General features: G+C 38.5%; 1 long non-coding RNA gene across 3 annotated transcripts in view; it reads right to left on the bottom strand.

The window, feature by feature from the left end:
- Nucleotides 1-25,174, bottom strand: part of LOC136007632 (uncharacterized) — a 154,759-nt gene that overhangs the window by 41,221 nt on the left and 88,364 nt on the right. For 2 of the 3 annotated variants that reach the window (XR_010609779.1, XR_010609777.1), the window contains exons 5-7: nucleotides 24,230-24,334; nucleotides 12,643-12,828; nucleotides 10,445-10,579 (exon numbers count right to left, since the gene is read on the bottom strand). This is a non-coding gene — a long non-coding RNA (uncharacterized LOC136007632). The remainder of the gene's footprint in view (nucleotides 1-10,444; nucleotides 10,580-12,642; nucleotides 12,829-24,229; nucleotides 24,335-25,174) is intronic. The other variant, XR_010609778.1, reaches the window with a different exon arrangement.

The following is a 25,174-nucleotide window of genomic DNA, read 5'->3' as shown; positions in this document are numbered from 1 at the left end:
TGGTGGATAGGAGGATGACCATGAGCCAGCAATGTGCTCTTGCGGCCAAGAAGGCAAATGGCATCTTAGGGTGCATTAGAAAGGGAGTGGTTAGTAGGTCAAGAGAGGTTCTCCTCCCCCTCTACTCAGCCTTGGTGAGGCCGCATCTGGAATATTGCGTCCAGTTCTGGGCCCCTCTGTTCAAGAAGGACAGGGAATTGCTTGAAGGAGTCCAGCGCAGAGCCACAAAGATGATTAAGGGAGTGGAACATCTCCCTTATGAGGAGAGGCTGAGGGAGCTGGGTCTCTTTAGCCTGGAGAAGAGGAGACTGAGGGGTGACCTCATCAATGTTTACAAATATGTAAAGGGTGGGTGTCAGGATGATGGAGCTAGGCTTTTTTCAGTGATATCCAGTGATAGGACAAGGGGCAATGGGTGTAAACTGGAACATAGGAAGTTCCACGTTAACATCAGGAAGAACTTCTTTACTGTAAGAGTGACAGAGCACTGGAACAGGTTGCCCAGGGGGGTTGTGGAGTCTCCTACACTGGAGATATTCAAGGCCCGCCTGGACAAGTTCCTGTGTGATGTACTGTAGGTTACCCTGCTCTTGCAGGGGGGTTGGACTAGATGATCTTTTTAGGTCCCTTCCAACCCTTGGGATTCTGTGATTCTGTGATTCTGTGACTCACTACTGGAAAGTGAAGCAGCAGCAGCTTTGCCTCTCTTGCGCTGTTGGGTCCAGCCCAAATTTCCCCTAACAGGTATTGCTGGTTTATTTTCCATGTCTGACAAAGGAAAGAAAACAGAATTTTGAAAGTAAGCAAGTATATATGTTTTTAAAAAGCTGCTCTGTGTAATGAATGAATGCCTCAAAGGGAAGAAAACCAAACCAAAATGAAACATCAAAACCCGTGAGTGGTTCTGAGAGAAATAATGGTCCAAGCTTTGTGTTTCTGGTTCTCCTCCACTGTTCCCTCCCTCTGAAACAGACAAAGTTTGTAGATCTGGGTTTTCAGGGTGATTTCAATTTGATTTGTTTTCAAAAAACTTTTGTCTCAGTTTCAGTATCTGATCACTAAGTAGACATGGGAGACTCCAAATCAAAAGGTTGAATGAGAGGTATTCATGATTTTCCCCTTGCTCAAGCAGGAAGCATCCTGGAGATGGTAAGCATCTCACTTTGGATGTGGTTCAGGGTATTTAATGTTAGAACAGAAAAGCCAAATTCCATGACATACCCTACTGGGCAGCAAAGCTGGCTGAAGTGGTTATGTCTCTACATGTTCCCTTCCTTCTCCCAGGCTTTCAACAGGGGTATTGACATGTCAGGGTTAAAAGCAGGTAAGAACAGCAAAGCAGATCAAGTTGTCCTTCATGCAACAGGCAACAGAGTTACAGGGTTTTTTTCACTGGTTACTGTGGTTTTGAAAGACCTTACATGGGTTGCAGAAGAGATCAGACAAGTACTTAAGAGAGGAATTCCAGTGAGAGCTACCAAACCAAAGCAGGATAGGATCAGGAAATCCCAAGAAGTGAAAACAGTCAGAGGCTAGAAGAGTACTTGGAGGAATTGTCTTCTGTACTGGTCTGGTTGCTGTTCTTTGACACAGAGGAGTGGCCCTACGCAGGCGGTTTATTTAGGCGATGACACAGGGCTGAAGGGCTTAATTTCTGAGGCCTCACTCAGCAAAGCTAAGTCAAAAACCTGTGTTGTGTTCTGCCATGGAAGTCTTCAGAAAACAGGAAAGATGAATTAGTATAATCTTCAATGAGAAATACAACCTAAAATTCCAAGAAGAGTAATTCAGTTGCTATGAGTTATCAAAAGGGATGTGCTCACATCAGATGAATCATCTCATAGTTACGGAAAGCCCACTTCATTTCTACAAGTATATCCAGCTGAAACTCCTGTATCCTCCTGCTCCGGGTGGAAAATACCCCACAAACCAATTCTTCATGTAGCATTTTAAATACTGTATACAGTAAAGTAGACATTTATGTAATTCATACCAAGTAACAACATGTTGATGGCTGCACACAGTATGTGACCAGAAATTAACAAAACGTCTGTATATTTGCACCTAAAGTGATATTTCAGTGTGAGAGGTCAGTAGCAAATTTCTACCAAACGGTTGAAACATAACTTTCTATCAAAGTAAATATTAATTTGTGTACTTTCCCAATGCATTCAAGATAATTCTGAACCGGTTTACACATGACTGTGTAATACTTTATACTGTGTGTTGTATGTATATCATAGAATCATAGAATAATTAGGGTTGGAAAGGACCTCAAGATCATCTAGTTCCAACCCACCTGCCATGGACAGGGACACCTCTCACTAAACCATCCCACACAAGGCTTCATCCAACCTGGCCTTGAACACCGCCAGGGATGGAGCACTCACAACCTCCCTGGGCAACCGATTCCAGTGCCTCACCACCCTAACAGGAAAGAATTTCTTCCTTATATCCAATTTAAACTTCCCCTGTTTAAGATTTAACCCATTACCCCTTGTCCTGTCACTACAGTCCCTGACAAAGAGTCCCTCCCCAGCATCCCTATAGGCCCCCTTCAGATACTGGAAGGCTGCTCTGAGGTCTCCACGCAGCCTTCTCTTCTCCAGGATGAACAGCCCCAACTTCCTCAGCCTGTCTTCATACGGGAGGTGCTCCAGTCCCCTGATCATCCTCGTGGCCTCCTCTGGACTTGTTCCAGCAGTTCCATGTCCTTTTTATATTGAGGACACCAGAACTGCACACAATGCTCCAGGTGAGGTCTCACAAGAGCAGAGTAGAGGGGCAGGATCACCTCCTTCACCCTGCTGGTCACGCTGCTTTTGATGCAGCCCAGGATACGGTTGGCTTTCTGGGCTGCGAGCGCACACTGAAGCCGGCTCATGTTCATTTTCTCATCGACCAGCACCCCCAAGTCCTTCTCTGCAGGGCCGCTCTGAATCTCTTCTTTGCCCAGTCCGTAGCTGTGCCTGGGATATATATATATACATACAAACACAACTATATGCAAACATGCGTTTGTTTAATCAAGTCAGACCTGTCTCATATCAAGTCACAAAACGGATGTGAATATAAAGTCACAAAAATGGAGAGTAAATCCTGGATCAGATATTCCTGTCTGCAAATGAGAATTCTCATTCTCGTCAGCCTGCCTGCTGCCCCCTCCCAAAAAAGTCGTTACCAGAGGTGATGTGTTCCCCAAAGTTTTACTTTCTGGGAATCAACATTTTCCCAGTGAAAACTAACTGACTAACTAACTAACTAAATCTCAACGATACGTTTTTACCTACATCTACAAAGGTGTATGCACACCATGTAACCCTTAATTTCTACTGGTAGAACACTGAGGTGAAAGCAATGAAATACTGTTAAAGAAAAGGTGCTTATATTCATGCATTTCAACTAACAGGAAAAAAGTGACATTTCAGATATAATCACGGACTTGAATTTGGCTCCTGCTGTACCATTTCACAACACATTAAAATGCAGCTAACAATTGAAAACAGTGACACCGATCATTTAGTGAAAAGAGTCCTTGTGCGGGTTTCCCTCCTCTTGCTCCTTCACAAAAAGAAACCACTACCAGCATCACAGCGCACGTCAGCACTATCTGCTTCTCTCTACACAACTTTGATTCTTGCTGGTGTTTGCTCCTCTGATCCCTATCCTGGAATCACCCCCCTTGGCTGTGAGACATTTCACAGTCACATTTCACACTGCATGGATGATGAGGATGATTCACATAATTCAGTACTCCCACAGTGTGCTCCTACCCAAACTAAATCAGTCCCTATAGCTGTTTCCTATTCTCAGCAGGGCAAGATACTCAGGATACGTTTCCTGTAAGCACTCATTGAGAAGGAAGGGCTCTTCCTTTCCCTGCAAGTATAAGTATAAAGCACGTTTCAGCTCCCAAAACTTAAGACAAAGGCTGGAAGTTAGTCATCATGCAAATAAGCTCTAGCTGCGCTGTTTTTCAAGTCCTATGTCACTAGAATAATTGAATCCTCTCAATTCCCAGAAATGTGGTAATAATTAGGCTGGAAGGAGGAGAGAGATGAATGAGGAGTGAAAAAAAAAAAAAAAAAGAAAAAAGTCAAAACAAAGCCTAAGTAGCTGTGACTAACAAAACTGAGCAAAAGGAGAAATAATGGACACATTTTCCTTCAGTACCTAATGAAACTGGCAGCAGCAGTAGAACAAAGATACCGTTGTTAATTCCGCACTCCTAAAATGTGATGATAAATTCATGAAACAACAGTTCTGGATTGGGTTCAAAGTGTCACCAGCAACCTTGAAAATGAGGTGAGGCAGGGAGGACATGAGTGCTTTATGCCAAAACTCCAAAAATCCTTGCTTGACACACACAAAATTATCAAAACTACATAGAAAGAGTTAAGTGGTGCGTTATGTGACCTTGTAATGTTTACAACAATGGTATCAGTATTGCAAATATACCATGGTGTAAACACAGCCACACAACCAAGAGAGTATGGATGGATTCGGAGGGCATGCTGGGGGAGAAATGAGTCTGAGGTGGAACCACGGGCCATAAGCTGCGGGCACAGATATGTGAAGCATAGCCAAAGTATTTACTATTTCTGATGATGACAGGAAGGGTTAAAGTTCACACTGTTTGAATACTGTGATCTCTATCTCTGTGAAGCTGAGTTGCCTACTTTGGATAAAATTAAACTGTGGTAGAGTCTGTACAGTTACCAACCCTGCTTTACGAAAATGCTGTAAAATAAACAGCTAGGAAAACCAAAAGATTTCCAAGGACGCATGATCTGTGAACAGAGAAGCTCGGTTTGTACAGCGAAGAAGATACACCCAGTCCTGATGGACAAGAATCTATCCTTCCAGATTAATGGGGACACAGAATGATGAGCCTGAAGTTGATTTTGTTCCTAAAAGCATCTTTTAGATGAGGTGTTTCCTACATTACTGCTTAAGTTTTACGTGCTAGATTGTCGTCAGGGCAAGTCTTTTTCCACAAAGGGCAGTTCCATTTGCGGGGTAAGGAACATAGCGGTAGTGTAAAATGCTATTTGTTTAAGACATTTTCAGCAGCTGAAAGTGTCACAGAGCAGAAGGCAAAGCAACAGAAGAAGACTTGATAGAAGGAACTCGATAGGTCCTACTTCTCTTCCTTCCTGCTTTTTTTTCATTGTCATAATCAAAAAATCCTGACTTAGGTTTAAACATTCCATCATGGCAAAACCAACACATAAGAAAATTTACTGGCATGTACAGGTTATAGCTGTCAGATATACACAGAGTACCAGGCTGAAAAGCACACCACAGGATATGCACTGTTCAGCTTACCTGCTTTCTCCTTATTTCAGGTTTGATTTTCCAGTGGAACAAGTGTGACAAAGCAGCAGATAAGGCATTTGCCCACACTGCTCTTCTGGGCTCACATCAGTCCTGAGGCCTATCATGGAAATATCTGCAACCACTCTAGCAGTGACTCACCGAGTTTTAAAGGTTAAAATCCCTCCAACATAATAACAACAACAACAACAAACTGCATATGCCACTGGTTAAAGGGATACATTGTTCTCGCCAGACTGTTCTTAATACATTAGTGATCATTCCTCAAAGAGAACATGTGGGGCACCATCTCCAGTGAACAAAGTTAGTTAGAGGCTGAAACTGAGCAGGAAATGGCTTTACCAGCCTGCAAAAAACCAGAACATTTCAACATTATTCCACTCATCAGCAGAATGGGACCAAGAGAAGTCCCAGAAGGCCAAAGAAAGGAGAGCTGACATTCCTTCCTGCAACTCTGAAAATGTAACTTAAAAGCCCGGTTCTGCCCGGACAATGGGTTTCTCAGTTTTAGTATGACAGATAACACACAGTGGTGGGCTGTACTTTCTCTCAGTTTTTTAAAGATGTATAGAGATGAAAACCTATTCATTGTTGCCCTGAAAAATTTTATAGACAAGAGCATGAATAAAACAGATATTTTCCTTACTATAAATAAAAAAATGCATCAGAGAATCTATCAAACATATTGAGGTCCCCTACAGAAATCATACCCAGTTCCATGCCTAATGGCTATGTGGGAGATGTATATTCACAGTAGCTCTACTCACAATATCACAAAATTACAAAGAAAACCCTCCCAATTACAATGTAGTCCATGCAATAACTCAGTCTGGTTTCAATCAAAATTATGTTCAAGTATATTTGTTCCTTGTGGTAGTTATTGTTCCTTATAGCTTTTCTGCATGGAAAAATGAGGACTTCAAAAAATCAGCACCATAAAATGCTAACATAAAAGAAACTCATTTTTGGTTTCCACTGCGGCAGCTGGAGTATGTAATGTTACCTAAACTCATCTGTGTGCTTCATTTTAAAACAGCTACTAAACCTGCATTTAACTCCTATGAAATTAAGCATTCATGCCTAATTGTACAGGCCTCGTGCCTGGTTAGGGGTGAAATGTTCCAAAGCTTAGCCATAAAAAGGTCAGGTTCTTGGGTCAGACTCTGAAACATTACTCCCTTTCAAATATTCAGTTTACAGTACACCTGCCACTGTTCACTTTGTGGTACTACTGTCACGTATTCCCCAGCTTGGTTTGAAGTACAAAAGTAAATCTACTACATAAAAGTCAGTGGGAGGAAATAAACATTATAAGAAATGTTTCCAACTTTATATTTAAATAGCTAGTGCTTCCATGGAAGAGGAGAGGGCTGAAACCTTGCAACAGACTGAGTCCTTTGGAAGTTCTTTGTGATCCAGCAAAAAGCTTTTCCATTTAGAAAATGTTATGAAGCCCGTGTTAACAGGCTTATAGAAACATAAAATAGGAGCATGTAGTGCTAACATCCTACATGGCAACTGGATATGCAGGTATCTGTATAACAACAGTATTTAGCTTGATAAATCAATTTTGAAAGATTTTTTTCTCTTGTATTGAATTAGGAAAGAAATAAATCATAAGAAATAGCTATGGCTGTAAGTGATTAGTTTGGAAGACTTTTTGTTCAGAAATATTTAAGATGCCAGTTACTACATCTCCTCATGTATTTTCAGCTGAGGTGATAACTAAATCCGTTATCATCAGCTGCCCTGATCTTTGGTATATTTCTTTCTTCTCAAAATTACTGCTAATACTCTTAGCAAACAATTAAAAAGGAAAATACCTCATGAACAGAATAGGAAGCAAGGGCAACAGGGACTTAATAGCCACAACTGGGATTCATATTTGAGGTTGGTTCAAAGAAGAAACTGCACTCTGACCCAAAAGCAGATTATTGCTATGATCTGGCAATAGTGATACCAATAAAGAACCCATGGGTAAATGAGCATTTAAACAGAGAAGTGGAGCAGTCATAAGGGAGGAGTTTTGAGAACCTTCTCTTCTATGCTGTACCTTGTAGAAGAGCACTAGACCATTTTCTAGGATCAGAAATGTATCCTGGCAATTCAACATGTTTGCATTGTACTCTCATGGCTGGGATAAACAGGATAACCCTGACCACTGGACTGATTGACTGAAGACACCCTGATATTGGCATGTCACCGGTGTCATCTGACCATTTTGTGAATTTTTTATTATCCTTTCCTTGTCTTTTACAGAAAACGAGCTGAAATTATAATATAACAGCAACACTGAAGCAGGAAGTGTTCTTTCGTTATGGAAAAAGGGCTTTCCCAGCTCAAAAAATCAGAATCAAACTGGTTTTTGGAACCCTAGAGTTACTCAGCTGTGTATGCGTGACTGTGCCACTAAAAACCCTTAGTGTATTTTCTTTCCCCTTTATCTGCCAAAGAGAGTTGTCAATAATGACAGTTCAAGCTCAGCATAAAGTTTATTTCTGAATGAAACACGTACTTTGTTGTGTGGAGCTTTTAGTTTTAGTTTCAAAGGCAGACAGTTCAGTTCCTTGATTCATGAAAGAATTGATAGTAAAAGCCTACATAAATACATTTTAGTAGATAACAGATTCAGCCACAAAGACCCACCATTAACCACAAGGTCTCTGTTGGGCTCATTAGCTCTGAGCCTTGTTTGAAATTCTCTCTGAGACAGCTTTGCCACAAAGCAAGCAGACTTTTCTTTGCAGATGTGTTTTAAGGCAAAGATTACTTGAGCTAAAGGTATTCTGTTGTACAACATGGGTTAAGCCTGGAATTTTACTAAGCCAGGTAAGAACAAGATGACTCCAAAGTGTTTGAAAATGGATTTGTGTTGTGTGTGTATCTATACACATAAACAGTTATCAGCTGCGGTGACATATATGCTGAAAGTTAAAAAATGCAATGAAAATGTAGAAGTTAGCTAATGCCAAACTTTTTATTGAGAAATTATTTTATACTGACTTTTAATTTGTGAATTTTCAAATATTAGGGTGTTTTCAGTGACAAAACCATAAAATTGATTGAAAGAAAAGTCAAGATATTCATGATACTGATCTCTGACAACTCATTAAGAATAGAAAGCAACCAGCCTCCCCCTCAACTTACCTCAGCTTTGTTGTGAACTAATTGAATTCAGTGGTTGACAAATCCCTTACATGCATTCATATAGTCACTGAATAGGTTTTGTTTGGTTGTTCTTTTGGGGTTTTGTTTGTTCTGGACATTTTTTAGAAGCATTTTGTTAGCACTGAAAGAAGACAAAGTCATTCAACGCTCTTAACCCTTAAAAACCCTCTGTTGATACTAGAGTTACACAGGTAAGTAGTCCAGCATGAGGAACTGGAAGAGTTAAGGCTCACGTGCATTCTTACCTGCTACAGATCCTGCTGGAAAAAAATAAAACGTATCTATTTACAAATGGAAACTTCTAACATCAAAATGAAATGTAAGTTGAGAACAATTTGTCTATGATACGCTGTTTAACTGTATGATTTGAAAGGAATGTCGAGATCTGCCAGAGGGGGACTATTAGAAATGAGAAACATGACAAGCTGCTTATCTCTTCTGTGACAAGAGTTATTTGTTGCTAGAGAACATAGTGAGGCATGTGTGGGGGCAGATTTGTGGTTCTCTCAGCAGGGAGATTGGCTACATCACTATCTATTACAAAGATCATCTCACTTTGCTATGCCACAAAATCTTAAGGAATACTGTAGATTTAAATATGCATTACTAAATATAGTATTTCTCATCCTGGTCTAAACTTTGTACTAAATTCATTACGTGCAGTGAGCAATTGCATAATCACGAGAAATAAAAGTTGAGGCAGCAGAGATTATCTGAATTTGCAAGCTACATCTGTGGATCTCATGGGGAAAGCAGCAGATCCTCAGACGCACAGGAAGAAGTGAAGGCAGCTAGAGTAACTGTATCCAGTACGGCACCACTTTAATTATCATCAGTAGATCTCTATTCATGATCAACACCCACCAACATCAACTTTGCTGAAGTCTTCTTCAGGCTTACACTCTATGCGTGATCTACTTCAGAGAGTCCTGTCCTGCTTCTTCTCTGAGAGCTGTTCTAACGCTCTTACAGAAATCCAGTTGCCTAAAGATCATAACTGACTAGCAGATAATGACACCATGGCAGCATTGCAGGCCTTTGACTTCATTTCCAAGTGTCTAACAGACCCTTTCACAAGGCATGAATATCCATAGTGTGACGTGACACCTACTGCTTCAAAATGTACATTCATACCAATAGTGTTCTGAACAGCTATCTGGTTATACTGTGGACTTAGTGCACATGGTTTCACTTTGTATCTTCCTTCCCTGTGCTTCCTGCGTGGCTTTTGGCAGGCTCATAAAAGATATGACTCAGCCACTTGTCAGCACAATTTTTATGAGCTAAGGATAACTGAGTAGGAAGCAAGCTTGTCTCTAAAGTAAAATCTTCATTGATTACTAATTTTTGAAGCACTGTATTTGAAGTGGTGTTAGCAGGAGACAGTACAGTAAGTTTCCCAATAACAAGGAAGCAGGTCTGCAAATCCCTGAGGGGTTTGTGAGATCGTCTATACATGTGAATGATTAAAACAAGTTTCCCTTGCTTCACTGGTGACTGATTTTTTCTATATCCCACTACAAAAATGATATTTTCTTTTTCTTACTTAATTTAGGATCACTACAGATTTACAATAAAATCTGAAACTCAAAAGCTAGCAACAAAAGTGACATTCCTCTGGATATAGTGCTCCATGAACACAACAGAAAGCTAACATTACCTCTGGGCTCCCTTCCTTCATGAACAGTTGTCCTGAAGTCACTGAGTAACTCAGATGTACTTATGACTGAGTACATGAGTTAAGAGATGTTTAGAATATTAGCCATTTTCAGCATTTGAAGGCAAAAGACACATTTACCACGGAGAGGTATAGTCAGATATCTACACTTGCATATGTCTGCAGTGCAGTACAGCACTTCCACTCTCACACACTCCCAAATTATCATTACCTAGGTGACTTATTTGAGAAAACACTTTTAGATGGGTGTAAGAGCTTTACCTTAATCAAACTGCATATGAATTTGTTGTCCTGCATGGAGATCTCTGTCCTGCTTCCCAGAACAATTGGTTTTTACTCCATATTCTCTGTCCTTTGCCCACCTTAAGTCTGCCCAATCTTCAATATTAACGTTACCTGCAAAAAAACCCCACAATTCAAATTACACACCACTAATCAGCAGAATAATTCTTTCCTAATAGTAAAATTCTGATACTGATGTCCTACAGCTTCAAGTATTAGGGTTGGATGAATTTCAGAATACTGTTTGTGTAACTTGCACTAAGCAGATCACCCTATGCTCTGTTTATAGCTTAATAAGAGATTCTTTCCACTCCGTTCAAGACTTTTATTATTATTATTATTCATTTCTACATAAAGAAGTTCACAAAGTCTCTGCCTATTCTTGGCTCACTATTACCTCTTCCAGTAGCTTCTTGGGCACATCTTTTGGATACTTAAAGAAACCTGACTATTTTCTCAAGCTATATTCTTTGTTCCATTAAAGTTCTTTGTGATTCTATGTGAACCACTGTCTGATGGCTAAAAATTCCTTTTTCCACAATGCATTCCCCTCCAACCAGAATATCACAAAATCTGTTTTACATTACTTGTGTCTCAGTCCAGCATCAGTATAAATGAATCACCTATCTTTACTGTTCCTTCTGTTGCCTCATTTTGCCATTTGCTCCAAGTCAGGATCTAACCCAAAATGCAGCAGTGCTCCACTCTGTAGTCATGTATTAGAAATGGTTTTCTTATCCCAAAATGGCAATTTTAGTTCTCCCACAGACTAACAATTGAAGGCTTAAGTGTAAAGTGTACCACAATCATTACAAGAATAGCTTTATCAGCTGAATAACATGTATTATATGAAGATGTATACATTTCTCTTTTCTGATGCACCACTGCCTAACAGTATGGCTCTAAATCTGATGTATTCATTATCTTGTAAGTAATTTTAAGACACATTTTTCATTATGCTTCTATATGTGGCAGAGAGATCTCAGAATATGCCATGGGTATAGATTTGCTGTAAGAAAGGAAAATGCTAAGATGGTATTCATCAGAAAACAAACAAATGTTGCCATGTTTCTTGTTACATGCAATTCCAGTTAATGAAAGTACAATGGTTTCACTAGGTAGAGGTCTTTTGGGTTCTTGGGGTTTTTTCAACTTACATTGAAATTTTATTTAAATAGGCTTCTCTCTTTTTTGGTCCTTTTGTTGTGGTTTGTTGGGTTTTTTTCTCAACAAACTCTCTTACCCACATCTTTTGTAGTTTCTAGGACTGTATGTTTCTAGCTGGGCTAAACAAAGCCATTTAAATATGTAAAAATTAAGGAATGTTGCATGAGGAAAACAACCCACTCAGCGCTAGTCTAAACAAGACAAGTCCTGCACTTCATAAACAAACATTTCTACCCACCTCTCTTTTGCTATTTTTCTTTCTAATATGGAACACATGTAACTAGCTTTGAGACAATTGGAAGTCAAAGTATGTTTAAGGTCATATTATCCACTATCTTTCAGGCACACAAAAAACCAAAGCTATTAGTACAGCTCAGATTGATCTTGCATGATAAAATGTCTATTTAAGTAATGAAATTTATTTCTGCTGGCAAAGTCATTTCGGAATCACATGATGGTGAATCTATTCATTCTTTTGTCTCTGCTTGCTCTGATTTAATATGAAGCCTGTTAGCTGTCTGTCACTACCTATTCTGATTCATTAAGCTCATTATTGCAAATCAGTCAATTTTATCATGCTACTTAAATATATCAAAATGCAATGCAAGACTAAATTCATGGAATACTTTAGGAAACATGTAACTATTCCTGATGCATGAATTTACATGATGCAGAAATGTTATTCTGGTGATAACTGGAAAGTTACTTTGCTGTAAGAAAATAGTTTTACCCTCTTCGCTTCTCCTCTCCCATCAGCTTTACTGAAGGGACCTAAAACCCAAGGTGATGACTTTTATATTTCTTAGAGTCATAAGTGACATTAGTAAATTCCAAATTAATTGAACATGTGATTTGAAAAGAAAGAATTTCACCATTTCCTAAATCTTGGAGTTATGACATACTATTTGGATCAGAAACTTTGATTTACATTACTAAGGATTGGGGGAGGGTTTGTGCCAGTTTTTGGCAAGCTACAAAGGGAATTGATGAATCGATACAGCCATACTTACGTAACCAGACAGGAAGTGAACCACCTGAAACATCAGGTGTCCCTCTTTTTCCTTCTGTTGGCTACTTCCACTGCTTCCTCATCCCATAGACCTGCAAGTCCTTTTCTGTCCAACAGCACTAGAGAGGTAGAAATGAGATCTGTCCCAGCGTTGCACTGCACTCGACTCTTGTTCCAGGCTTCTATTCTGGTACCAGTTAAATCAATCATAAAATAAAAATAATAATCAATAATAAAACTGCACAATGCAAATATCAAAAAATAAATAGGAAACTGCTGGAGAATTAAAAAAAACAGCTTGAAGTTTTGGCTATTGTTGATGAATGGAAAATTTTCTCTTCCTTTTTTCCCTAGCAGCATGTTGGTGGGTTTTTAAGCAGAAGTAGGAAAAAGATAAGGGAATAACAGACTTAACTTTATCCAAAGCCAACTCAAAGTAGTTCGAAAAGTTGACAAGTGTTTCTTGAGAGTCGTTTCTGATCATGCTGTTCCTGCATCTTACGTACTGAGGAAGCACATAAACCAGGGATTTAAATACAAACATACTAGAAAATTTAGTAATACTGTGCTAAGCATTATAATGTCCAATGTTTTGCCTGTTTGAAAGGCAGTATATTTCCAAAACTTAAAGGATCGTAGGGATAGAAACACAGAAGTTTGGAAAGTGCTTTAATTCTGTGATAACATGATCCAGCAGGAATATAAAAATTGAAGCTAATGACTATCACTCATTTCAATTTACCTGTTTCAGACTGATTATTTTTCTTTTGCCCCTCCTTATGCTTCAGTATTTAACATCATTCAAGGGCACTCTACTTTTTAATTTCATAGCTTTCAGATTATGAATTATTTTACTGGTTTTTTTTTAAGCAAAATATTTGTGTAACAAAGAATATACAAGAAGTACAAAGAAATAGAAGAACTGCCATCAGTAACCTATGATAGCACACAAGTGCAAGACTTTTCTATCATTGCGACACAACCACCCACAGTAAAGGACTTACCCTTGATTTTAGTGCTTGATAAATGAGAAGGAAAAACCAGAGTTCAGTCACTCACATACGATAGTGCTGCATGGGTTTTATTTAACACAAAGGAGCAATTCCTAATTATTTGCATCATTACAGAAAAGAGAGATGATTCTAGATAAACCTAAGAAAAAGCAGCCCACTAAATATAGATGTAAGTGGTATCTGCTCTTGCAGGGGTTTAGTATTTAGCATGGGAACTAACTGAAGGGTTATGTTAAATTTGATGGCTTGGATTTTGTGAGGTCTGCAGATGTGAAATCAAGGAAATAAACCTATTATTTTCCTTTCTGGTTATTCTGAAACATCTAAATTATAAATTCAACCAAGGCCACAATAAAAGGAAGTTAAAGCACTTCTACCGCATTAAGATTTGTGTATGTAAGTACAGTATTTCACTTGCAAGTTGGCAGCCTTCTCAAAATCTGATACAGAAATTTGGTAACAGTCAATGGTTAACTAGATGATTTTGCAACACCAGAAAGTATGCTCACATATAGAATGTTCTGCCATTTCCACCAGCTGCTGAGTGAAAAAGAAAAGAATGTAAGAAAGAAATTAAGAGTCCATGAAGATTTGAATCTTAAAGGAAACACGGTAGCCTTAGGCCATTACATTTTTTAACACACATATATCTGCATAGAAGTCCACATTCTGTGATTCTCTGACTGACATCCATTACATTTATTGAGGCTGTTCATAATTGCTATCTTACAGGTAACTATTTAACAGCATTGGCAGGCTGTGGATAGACTGTCTTGGCAAGAAATCATTAGTTGCTGCATAATGCATATTTTACACATATTACATGACTGACTCAGGCTTAATTCCACCTTGAATTATAGTCTTCACATGCGCCAGCTTGCTGCAACTAACAGCTCTACATCTCTGTTAGTGTGAACTCACCAAAGGTGACTTTTCATAAAGCTTGATTCCACTGTAGGTATCAATGTAAATCAGAGAAATGTGAAGAGAATTTCAAGGAGCTCTTCCTTAACACTGATCCACCTTCTCTTTCCCTTTCCCCCTGACCCTTCCCTCTCCCTTTCCTTATACAACACACATGCTCTGCTACCCAGGGCAAGCACTTTTTCCACAGGGAAGGTCCACAGTGGGTCATAAAAGATGCAGGATGCACAATTCACTGCTAGTGGAACAAGGCAGAGATGTGGGTCAGGAAAATACAGTGATTAATGACAACCCAGTCAAGGAGAAATACAAAACTTTCAGATTTCCTAAATCTCAGTTCTATGAAGTACTAGTTTCTACTTTCTGAACTAGCTTGTCTTCCAGACACTGCACAGAAGGGAAGATCTTTTAACTGGTCTTTAACGGAAGTATAGTTTAGCTTTCGTTTCTGCCATAAATCACATTAAAAAAGAGGTTTTGAAGGTTCTGCCAATCAGCCAAGCTTATGTTATAGCCACTTCATGAACATCTAATCTGTCCATGTGCTTGGCCACATGGCTAACCAGTTATTCAGAAGAAAATTTCTGAAGTTCAGAGCCTTGTTCCCATTTTTTTTGATTTGCAAAAGTGGGCTTGTTGCCTTTCTGGAAAACCAAAACCAAAGAACTGTCATGTCTTCAGTTGTCAGCAGGACATTACATTAGGACATTCCTATGTTTATCAACACAAAATGGAAGTCACCTTACATGAAGGGGAAAAACCATCCTTTTTTATGAAGTGCTTCAGAATCCAACAATTAAAAGCCTGCTACATAGAGCTAGGTACCTAAAGACTGTCACACGGTTCATTTTAATATAACCCCACAAACATTCCAATATTTGATAATAAAATAATGTTACATTTCATTTGATGAAGCAAGTTTAATTTACAGCTCCTTGTAATTAAAATCCCACCTAAATGCATGACTTTCCTTTTCCCTGTAACTCAGCTGCCACAATACTTGTCAATACCTAATATATTCCTTAATCCTTACTTCCCTTTTCACCACTGAAGTACTTGCAGCTCTCCATCTTTTTGGCAGGACAAGGGGTAGCACACATATGGTCTGATTTGTGAGCTGACACACGTGAGCCAACAATGCTTCCTGAAATGATGAAGCCCGAGGAATACTCACTGCAATCTCACCTGCATTTCAGTGAGGGAACTCAGAGAGTGTCCCTCCTTTACCAGCTGCTGTGCCTATAAGCTCACTCTCCTCTACAACTGACACAAGTTAGGCAGTGATTTCAAAAGCTACTGAGGAGATGAAGAATAACTATCAAAGAACAATATCCTGCATCTTTTTTCTACCATATTCTAAGTGACTAGAGAGAAATGGGCATTGCAAGTGTGAAATGATAACAATGTCACATGAAATGGCAGTTCCTTGATGTTTTAAGGTAGGATAAAGTACGCAAAGCTAGCGTATTAGAAATCTAACATCAGTACAGAAAGGCATCCCCCAGTCAGCATCTTTAAATGCAGTATACAGCTGTCTGGAAGGTGGTATGTCTGGCAACATTTGGCTCCAAGTAACAGCCCAGAATGCATATCCTGCCAGGACAGGTAAGCAGAACTAATGCAGAAAACATACTGAAACATTCGAAAGTACTTCATTTACTCTATACAAGCTGTCTTTTGAGCTTGTGCATAAAATAGCCTCCTGAGGCTTAGAAATAAAATACTATTTAACATTCTGTGCATGGAGCTGTACTTTGAATGTATCAGTGTTGTTGTCATTATGGGGAACCCTTTCAGTTTAGCACGTATGAACTGAGTAATTCTGAACTCCTTTCACTATTCCCATTCCAGTAAAAGCACAGGATCCAAAGACATTACAGGAAGGGGTTTATAGTTGTTCTCCGGGAGTCAGTTCAATTCTGTCAAATCACTGACTGTGTCAGCAGATGTTTGCATCATCCAAGGTTAATCAGAGGGAATAAGGAATCAGCATCATCATAGGTCAGTGGAATTGCAGAGTCTATAAATAAAGGGATTAATGTGAAACGCTGTAAGCATTAAAAAAGCTTTTGGTGTAAAATATGGACTTTGTCATTTCCCTCAAAGGTTGGTGTGTCACTGCTTCTGATTTCAGCATGTACCCCACAAGCCAAACAGAGACCCACCCAATGAATTAGTTTTAACTGAAAAGAGAAATGATTTTTTTTAAATTGAAAGATTAAAAGCAAGGAACAGGGAAAAGAACCTGCAAAAGGGGAGGAAAATTATTCAGCACTGCACACCTTGTAAACTATAAAGAGATAGTATGTTAGGAAAGAGACTATATACAGTTTCACATGCAAACTGCTAGCCAAAAGTCAAGGAAGTGAAGGAGAGAGAAAGAGTTATATTGAAAATGTAATTCTAAAGACAGACCACTTGAGCCAAGGATTCAATAACTAATGGAGAGGAGGTTTGATACACGGGTCAAATAATTAAGCCTTCAACAGGAAATATTTACGGGCTGAGATTACAGAGCTGATAAATGAAAGACATCTGGGATGAAAAAGAAAGGTACTGTTGAAAAGAGCACAGAATTTTGAGAACTGGATAAACTGAGGGTCTTAAAAAGTATTAGAGCTGGAGACAAGGACATAAAGGAATGTCTTTGGTGCTGGGGAAAAAGGTATATAAAATACAGACTCGTTAAACAATACAGTGCTGCTTGAAAAGATTGGCAAAAAGGGGTGAAAACCAGAACACAACACTAGATGCTATTATCAAAGTGGAAATCACCCAGAAATAAAGAAGCTTGGCTACAGTACTTACATAAAGGTGAACAAAACATTCAGCCTGCACAAGAGAAAACAAATTCTGTGCTGGACAGACAAAATAAACTTAAGGGAAAGAAGAAACTATAGCCCTGACTCCATGTGAACTATGGCTATCCAAGTTATAGAATCATAGAATAGTTAGGGTTGGAAAGGACCTCAAGATCATCTAGTTCCAAGCCCCCTGCCATGGACAGGGACACCTCTCAGTAAACCATCCAACACAAGGCTTCATCCAACCTGGCCTTGAACACCGCCAGTGATGGAGCACTCACAACCTCCCTGGGCAACCCATTCCAGTGCCTCACCACCCTAACAGGAAAGAAATTCTTCCTTATATCCAATCTAAACTTCCCCTGTTTAAGATTTAACCAGTTACCCCTTGTCCTGTCACTACAGTCCCTGACGAAGAGTCCCTCCCCAGCATCCCTATAGGCCCCCTTCAGGTACTGGAAGGCTGCTATGAGGTCTCACACAGCTTCTCTTCTCCAGGCTGAACAGCCCCAACTTCCTCAGCCTGTCTTCATATGGGAGGTGCTCCTGTCCCCTGATCATCCTCGTGGCCTTCTCTGGACTTGTTCCAGCAGTTCCATGTCCTTTTTATGTTGAGGACACCAGAACTGCACACAATGCTCCAGGTGAGGTCTCACAAGAGCAGAGTAGAGGGGCAGGATCACCTTCGACCTGCTGGTCACACTCCTTTTGATGCAGCCCAGGATACGGTTGGCTTTCTGGGCTGCGAGTGCACACTGCCAGCTCATGTTCATTTTCTCATTGACCAGCACCCCCAAGTCCTTCTCTGCAGAGCCGCTAAATGACATTGCAAAATTAAATGGCATAACCATGCCCGCACCTGGAAGTGGTTACATAGACACAATTTTATCAGTGTTGAATAAAGCTGAGGCTCCTTACAAGGTGTTCACATATTCCTGAATATTAGGTTTTTTCCCCAAAAGATGCTGGTAACAAGCTGTGGTGTTCACTATCAATCACCCCCAAAATCCTTTCCCACTGAACCACTGCCACCAATTTTAGCTTATTTCACCATGTTGATTCCATGCCATCTTTACAATTTGTCACTTTGAATTCTGGTTCTGTCCTTCCTTGTAGCTTGCCCTCATCATCCTTAAAGCTTATAAACACATGGTTCCATCATCAGAACAAGTATTAAGAGCAGTTATTCTCATACAGGAGGTTTGAAAACACGGATTACTTAGCAAAATAAAAATTGTACATTTTTCCTGAAAACAGACTAAATATTTTGGTTTCCTTCAGAAACTTCCTAAAAGCTCCGGGATCACAGATACTTTTCTTCCCCATAGTTTTTTTTCTTCCATCTGCTTATGATATATGGCCACTTCCATATCTCCCATTTCCAAGGGAATTACTTCAAAGCAGTTTAGCATTGTTATCTTTTCCATCTATGATGGCTGCTGATTAAGATGGCATGCTACCAAGCAAGGGTGTTTTGAACATTATGGTTTGTCTGAATTTATCAAGAACCAAAGTAACTCAATCTACAGTTTTCTTTGACACAACCCTAAATGCATGACACAACCATACATGCAGATAGTTTATAGGGCAACAAAAATACACTTTTTCTCCTAAAGACAGCAAAAACGGTCAACTTAAAATGAAAATAAGATGGCTTACATCAAGATGGATTATGGTGCAATCGGGAAAAGCACACATATAGATGAATAAAGTAAAAAAGTAAAAACTTAAAGCACGCATAAAATTCCTTAACACTTGCTTAGGGCATGCATCCTGATCACTCATTTATCTTCCACATTATGCTGGAACTTGAAATTCTATTAGATAATACAATGAGAATAGCACTTATTTTGTTGCACACATATAAGCATAATATTAGGAAAGCTTTTCTAATTCTTCTAGCACAATCCCTTATTTTGCAGTTATTGCTCTGTAGAATTCTCTTGATAGTAATCACTCCAAGTAGGAGTTAACCTCATTGCTTTACAATGAGGTTACAATTTCTTTGCATTTATTTTTTTCTTTAATTTTTGAGATAAATGCATTAGTAGCCACTTTGCTTATTTCTTCTTGTGTTAATACAATTCTTTAGCTTAAATATCTTTCTTTTACGTTGTATGCCCCATTCAGTTTTTGTCTAATCCACACAAATATATCCCCCCTTCTTTGCTGAGCTTTGCCAGACCAAACAAGCCAATGTCTTCTGCTCCATTCTTCTACAGTCATCTCTCCATTCCCTTTATAGTTCTAGTAAGTACACCCATATTGTTTTTTCACATGGCATGTGTTTTCCGCAGGAGTTATTCAAGTTGCACACAGCTTTTGCACAGCCCTGAACTTCTAACAGAAGTATCTTATCCAGTAAACTCTAAATCACATTTTCACGGTTTACTCACACTCAATTTGTGCTGAACACACACATTTTTTTCATATTAGTTGCTTCTGACACTAAGCCTACAGCAGATATTCTTACTGCCAGCCTCTAAGAAAACAGCTTTATCTTATCCAATCTTAACCCATTTCTTTTATATCAATCTTCAGTCGTTTGAATGCACTCCTTGTACCGACCGCTAGTTTAATCAGGATGTGTCTATTTTTAAATGCCAAGGTCATGAACGGAACTATGAAACACGAATGCTTGCAAAACTCTTCCTTCAGGTTCACCATTATAAACCCAAGCCAGACTGAGTACAAGCCAGCATCCCACACTGTTAACCTCTGCCAGCATAAGATAATTCCCCATCCTACATGGTAGTTTCACATGGTGCTGAATGCCAGATACATCACAAATACACCAGAGAAGGCTAATTTTGGCTCTGTTCCCCCCAGATTTCTGTCTACAGACAGACGTTTTAAATGAAGTAAATTTGCTCACCGCATACATACTGATTTGCAATTGGCAAAGTTGTACCACTTTTTTGGTTTTCCTGGTTTCCATGTTTCCTTCACAATTGCTGTGAAGTTTGCATCCTGCTGAGGTTAAGACACTTTTGGTATAGTTCCTGGATTATATTATTACCCTTTCTTTCTTTCCCCATCTTTAGTGGAAGAGCCACAATTGAAGTAATCAGTTTAAATGAAATTACTGACCTGCATTCAGTCATTATTCACAACATAGTATTTTTACACATTGTATATCAATATTCTTTTTTGCATACAACAATTATTGAGCATTCCTAGGGGACTGCTCATTAGAAGGAATAGGCCAAATTTCCATTTTGACATGACTTATATTTCTTAGAGCTCAAGGTACTTTACTATTAAGAAAAACATGCTTTACCTGAAGGACCAAAGGTTAATTTTAAGCTACTGAAAACTTGTTAGCAACACTATGTTTCTGTGTGTGCAGTCTTTCAAGTAGATAATATGTAAAGTGAGTGACCACCATTCTGAGTCTAAATCAGCTACATCCTCTGAGCCATTTCAAAAACACGAAGCCAAAGAAGTTACAGAAGGAAGATCAGCATAGAAGTTTTCCTCACAGCCAGTTTGCTGATGGATGACCTGTCTCACATGTATTTATCTGCTCAAGAAAAATTCACAACCATTACGATTTTGTCTATTGAGCCACATCTATTAAAATAAAGAAATAAAGAATAAACATCTAAGCCCTCCTGCTTCCTGCAGGTACACTACATCTTGCTACAAAAAACCTTAAATGAAGAGAGTTCCTGCTGAGACTGAATAGCTGCTTCCACAGCAGTAAAAGAAGGTGATTGGTTTTATTCCTTTCTAGAAGTGTCATGCTCTTTGGCAGTCTTTGGAACTCCCTCACTATTGTAGCATATTTAATGATTATATCCATAAACAAGATTACAGTCACCAAGCTATCAGACTGCTGCTGATTTTTTAATTTAACAGTTCCTCTGAGCAATAACCAAGAAACACGACTCAGAATTAGTCAGAGGTAGCATTGGTTTAATCTTTGAGAATGATGAAGCCAGTATGTATAAACTACTGCAATTCACAGCAAATTAAAACTGAACTCTCACACAAGCAAGTATGCTTAAAAATCCTTTAGAGATAATTTGAAATGTCCTGAAATTAATTAATCAAAGTTAATTGCTTTTCCTGGCCCATCTTAAAAAGGGAAATGTGAAGGGTCATAATTAAAAATAGAATTAGAATTAATAAGAATGTTTTCTCTGATGCTCTCCAAGAGAATGTGAAGAGAAGGGTTTGCAAAGGTTTTTTTATAAGAAACAGCTTTATAGTTGTGAATGGAAACACACATTCAAAATCCCCCCTGCAAAAACAATATTAACATTTGAATCATAGAATTACAGACTGGTTTGGGCTGAAAAGGACCTTAAGGTAATCATCCAGTTCCAATCCCCTGTCACAGCCAGGGACACCTTCCACTAGACCAGGTTGCTCCATGCCCTGTCCAACCTGGCCTTTAATACAACTGCATTTAGAAATTCCTGAAAAATGTTTCTTCCAATTCCCATTTTCCAGAATGTTTTCCAAAACATAAGATACCCAGAATAAAAGTTTGGAAATTAGGTCTGAAAGTCTATGCCATTACCTTTGGGACATCCTTTTCAGATTTAGATTGTTACAGACAGCAAAGTGTGTGAATTACACACATGTTTGAATATTAGGAAATGTTACAAAGACATTGAAACAAGAAAACTCCTATTATTAGAATCTGTAAATTGCCCATATAAGCACGTAGAAACATAAGCATATTGCCCATAGCACATGTAATAACATCATAGTATATTTGGTTTGAAACATAAGAAATAAACAGCACTTTTGATAACACCTATTTACTCCACTAAACAGTTATTTCCTTTTCCTCAAATTTTGTTACACACAACACTGGCAAATTAAAGTCAGCTCATTGTTCTGAGAGGTAACCACCATATTCTATTGGAAAGCTACTGATTTCACAGTTTAGCACAGGCTTCCCTACAGTTAACATGGGCGCAATTCAGGACTACAAAACCAGTAAAAAACAGAAAAAGATATTTTTGATTCAGACACACCAATGAAAAACGTTTCTATAAGCACACCCAAAATGGTGAAATTTAAATCTGATTTTAAATCCAAGAAAAACAATATATGTATCCTGAGTTACCACAAGATAATGTGGGAAGGTGTCACTTGGTGGCTACAAAACTCAAAGCACATCCACACTAACAGCTCTGGCACGTGATTCAACTTGGATTAGTTCATGCAGATTGCCATCATTTTACCTTACAGGGTTTCCACGAAACATGGAGTTGTGGTTCCCAGCACTGCAGACTATGAGCACTTGAGAGGCATGTACAACAGACTACAGGATCCTCCCTTGGGTAAGGGAGAGAAACAGCAAGAAAAAAAAACAACCCCACAACACCCTACCCTAATCTTTAAATTGAAAATATTCTTGCTGATTAAAAATACTGTGATGTGAACAAAGCAAAGTAAGTTATAAAAGTTCATAGTTTTGTTACCTGAGGGCTCAGTCCAACAACTTGCTAGAAGGCTGTAGAGTACATTTGGTGAAAGGCTTCTGACCCCAGCAGTACCTTTGTAATTGAGGCTTTATGGAAGAGGTGGACTCATTAAGCCTAACATTATGAGCTTAAAAGACAACTAAACCTGGGTCTGTTAAGGATGTATTCAGTAAAACTAAATTGGGAAATATATATGTTTAAGCGGAAAGATGCGATTAACTCTGAACTATTCTCCATCATGATGATTTTTTTTCCTTTTGAAAGATAGATAATGTTTAGAACTGATCATGTGTATGCTCAGTGTAACTCTCAAAACAATGACATGGTCATCTGCATTAATTTCATTACCCTTTGGCCTTTTAACTGCTTTTATAGGCAGCTTTTGCCACCCTTTCCCTGGATATTCTGACAGCAAAGATTCTTAAAAGGCGAATGGAAGGAATAAGAAAGTGTGAGGATATTTTATACTTTACGATATAAACATCTTAAAATGGACAAACTGAAAAATTACACTATACAGTGTATGTGTGTAATTCCTATAATTCTGTATGACACAGCTATGTTTAGAAAAAAAAAAGGCTATCTGATTTTAGTCACTCCTGACAGACCAGCTGCTACAATTTTTATTTACTGAAAATACTAATTCTTTATTTAACCTCTAAATAGTTCAGAAAAAGCAGAATGTAAAGACTAGTCACTAAAAGCTAAACATGTTTTATAGTAAGAAACATGATAAATGAGGCAAGTAGTAATTCCTTTGAGGCTTTGGCCTCTGTTAGCCTGTGCTAGCAGGTCTGTTTGACCTACTATTTAGCTAACACAGATAGGCAATTGCTGAATCAGAACAAGCTTCTGTGTAAACTCTACGCATCTAAAATAATAACCTAAAAAGTGCTATGTCATACTCCAAGCAATCATTTTTAATTACTGAAGCTGATTAGGGATGTGCAAAGGTACAGTTACAAGTTTTAACGTGCCCTAAGAGGATATTAATTTATCATCAATACACAAAAAAAGTGCTGGCATGGAAAAACATTTTTAAGGAAGACAGTTACCTAAATTAATAACTGATATTTAAATTAAATATCTAGATATTGAGATTGCCTCTGTGTGTGTGTTTGTTATCTTCTACATTGAGATGAAAACAGGGGTGGTTCCTGCACGTTCTTCAAAGGGGTTAAAAGCAGTTTGTATTCAATACATCAATGTTCCACTTTAATCTGTCTAAGATTAAGAAAAATGTCACACCTAGTTAGAGACATAATGAACGAACAGCTGCGTAATAAAGCATGTATATTATGGGAAATGAGCTACACGGGTCATGGAAAAAGCTTTTTTGTCCACAAGGAGTCAAGTCTGCAATGGCAGTAGTTATTCCCTGAAGCAAAGCTGTTCAGACTCACATCTCAGGCAGTCAGCAGCCTGGCTTGGTCCTACTGAAGCTTCTTCATGAAGTGGAAAATAGTAGGAATACAGCACACTGTATGATGTTTTAATATCTGCAATAGCTAAAATGTATAGATACAGGAAAAAATTAACTCCTGGTGAAAATGCACTGCTGCAATACATTGTTGGGTAAATGCAATGTGTCTCTAAATAAACAATTATTTTTTCATATTTCATTGGTCATAAATATGCTATTTGGCTAAAGGCAATTTTTACAATGTCACTACAAAATGGGATTTTTACCATTTTACTCAGATAACGTTATTAATGACAGAGGCTATTAATAAACTAAGTGAGCTGAGTCAGAATTACAGTCAGAAATTACCAGTTGTGCGTTTTCCATTTGTGACATTGGAGCTGTTTGATTCAACCCAAATATTATTCATGGAATGAAGTCAAAAATTTCATAACACTTCAGAGCAAAAGTGTAGCTCGGAAACAATTCACTTATCACTTCGATGACCCTTGCTTATGGCATATAGATATATAAATACAAGCGTACATACATGCACGTACATACACATGCGTATACGCATATTTTTATATATATAGCTTTTGACTAGAAAAAGAAGACCATTATGATAAAATATACTAAATCTTCAGCTAAATTCCTCTATTATTCCCTTTCTTTTGTGCCAACACCTTTCTTCTCTCCAGGTAGTCTTTCACTTATGTCTGCTTATGCCTTTTTATTTTTGCATATTATAGCTACAGTATCTGAAACTTCTTAGAGCACATAGGCCTAATGATGGCAGTAAGATATTTCTATTCCACATTTTTAGTCAATTTTTTAAGACTGGAGATCACAATTAGATATACTCTGGGTTTTATCAGGATTAATATAGCTGTACTGAATTCCTTTCTCATTTGAGAGTGGTGATTACATAAATTACAACAAAATA

The sequence above is a fragment of the Lathamus discolor genome, chromosome 2 (assembly GCF_037157495.1).
Source record: "Lathamus discolor isolate bLatDis1 chromosome 2, bLatDis1.hap1, whole genome shotgun sequence".
Taxonomy (NCBI): domain Eukaryota; kingdom Metazoa; phylum Chordata; class Aves; order Psittaciformes; family Psittacidae; genus Lathamus; species Lathamus discolor.
This window is presented reverse-complemented; position numbering and strand designations above follow the sequence as displayed.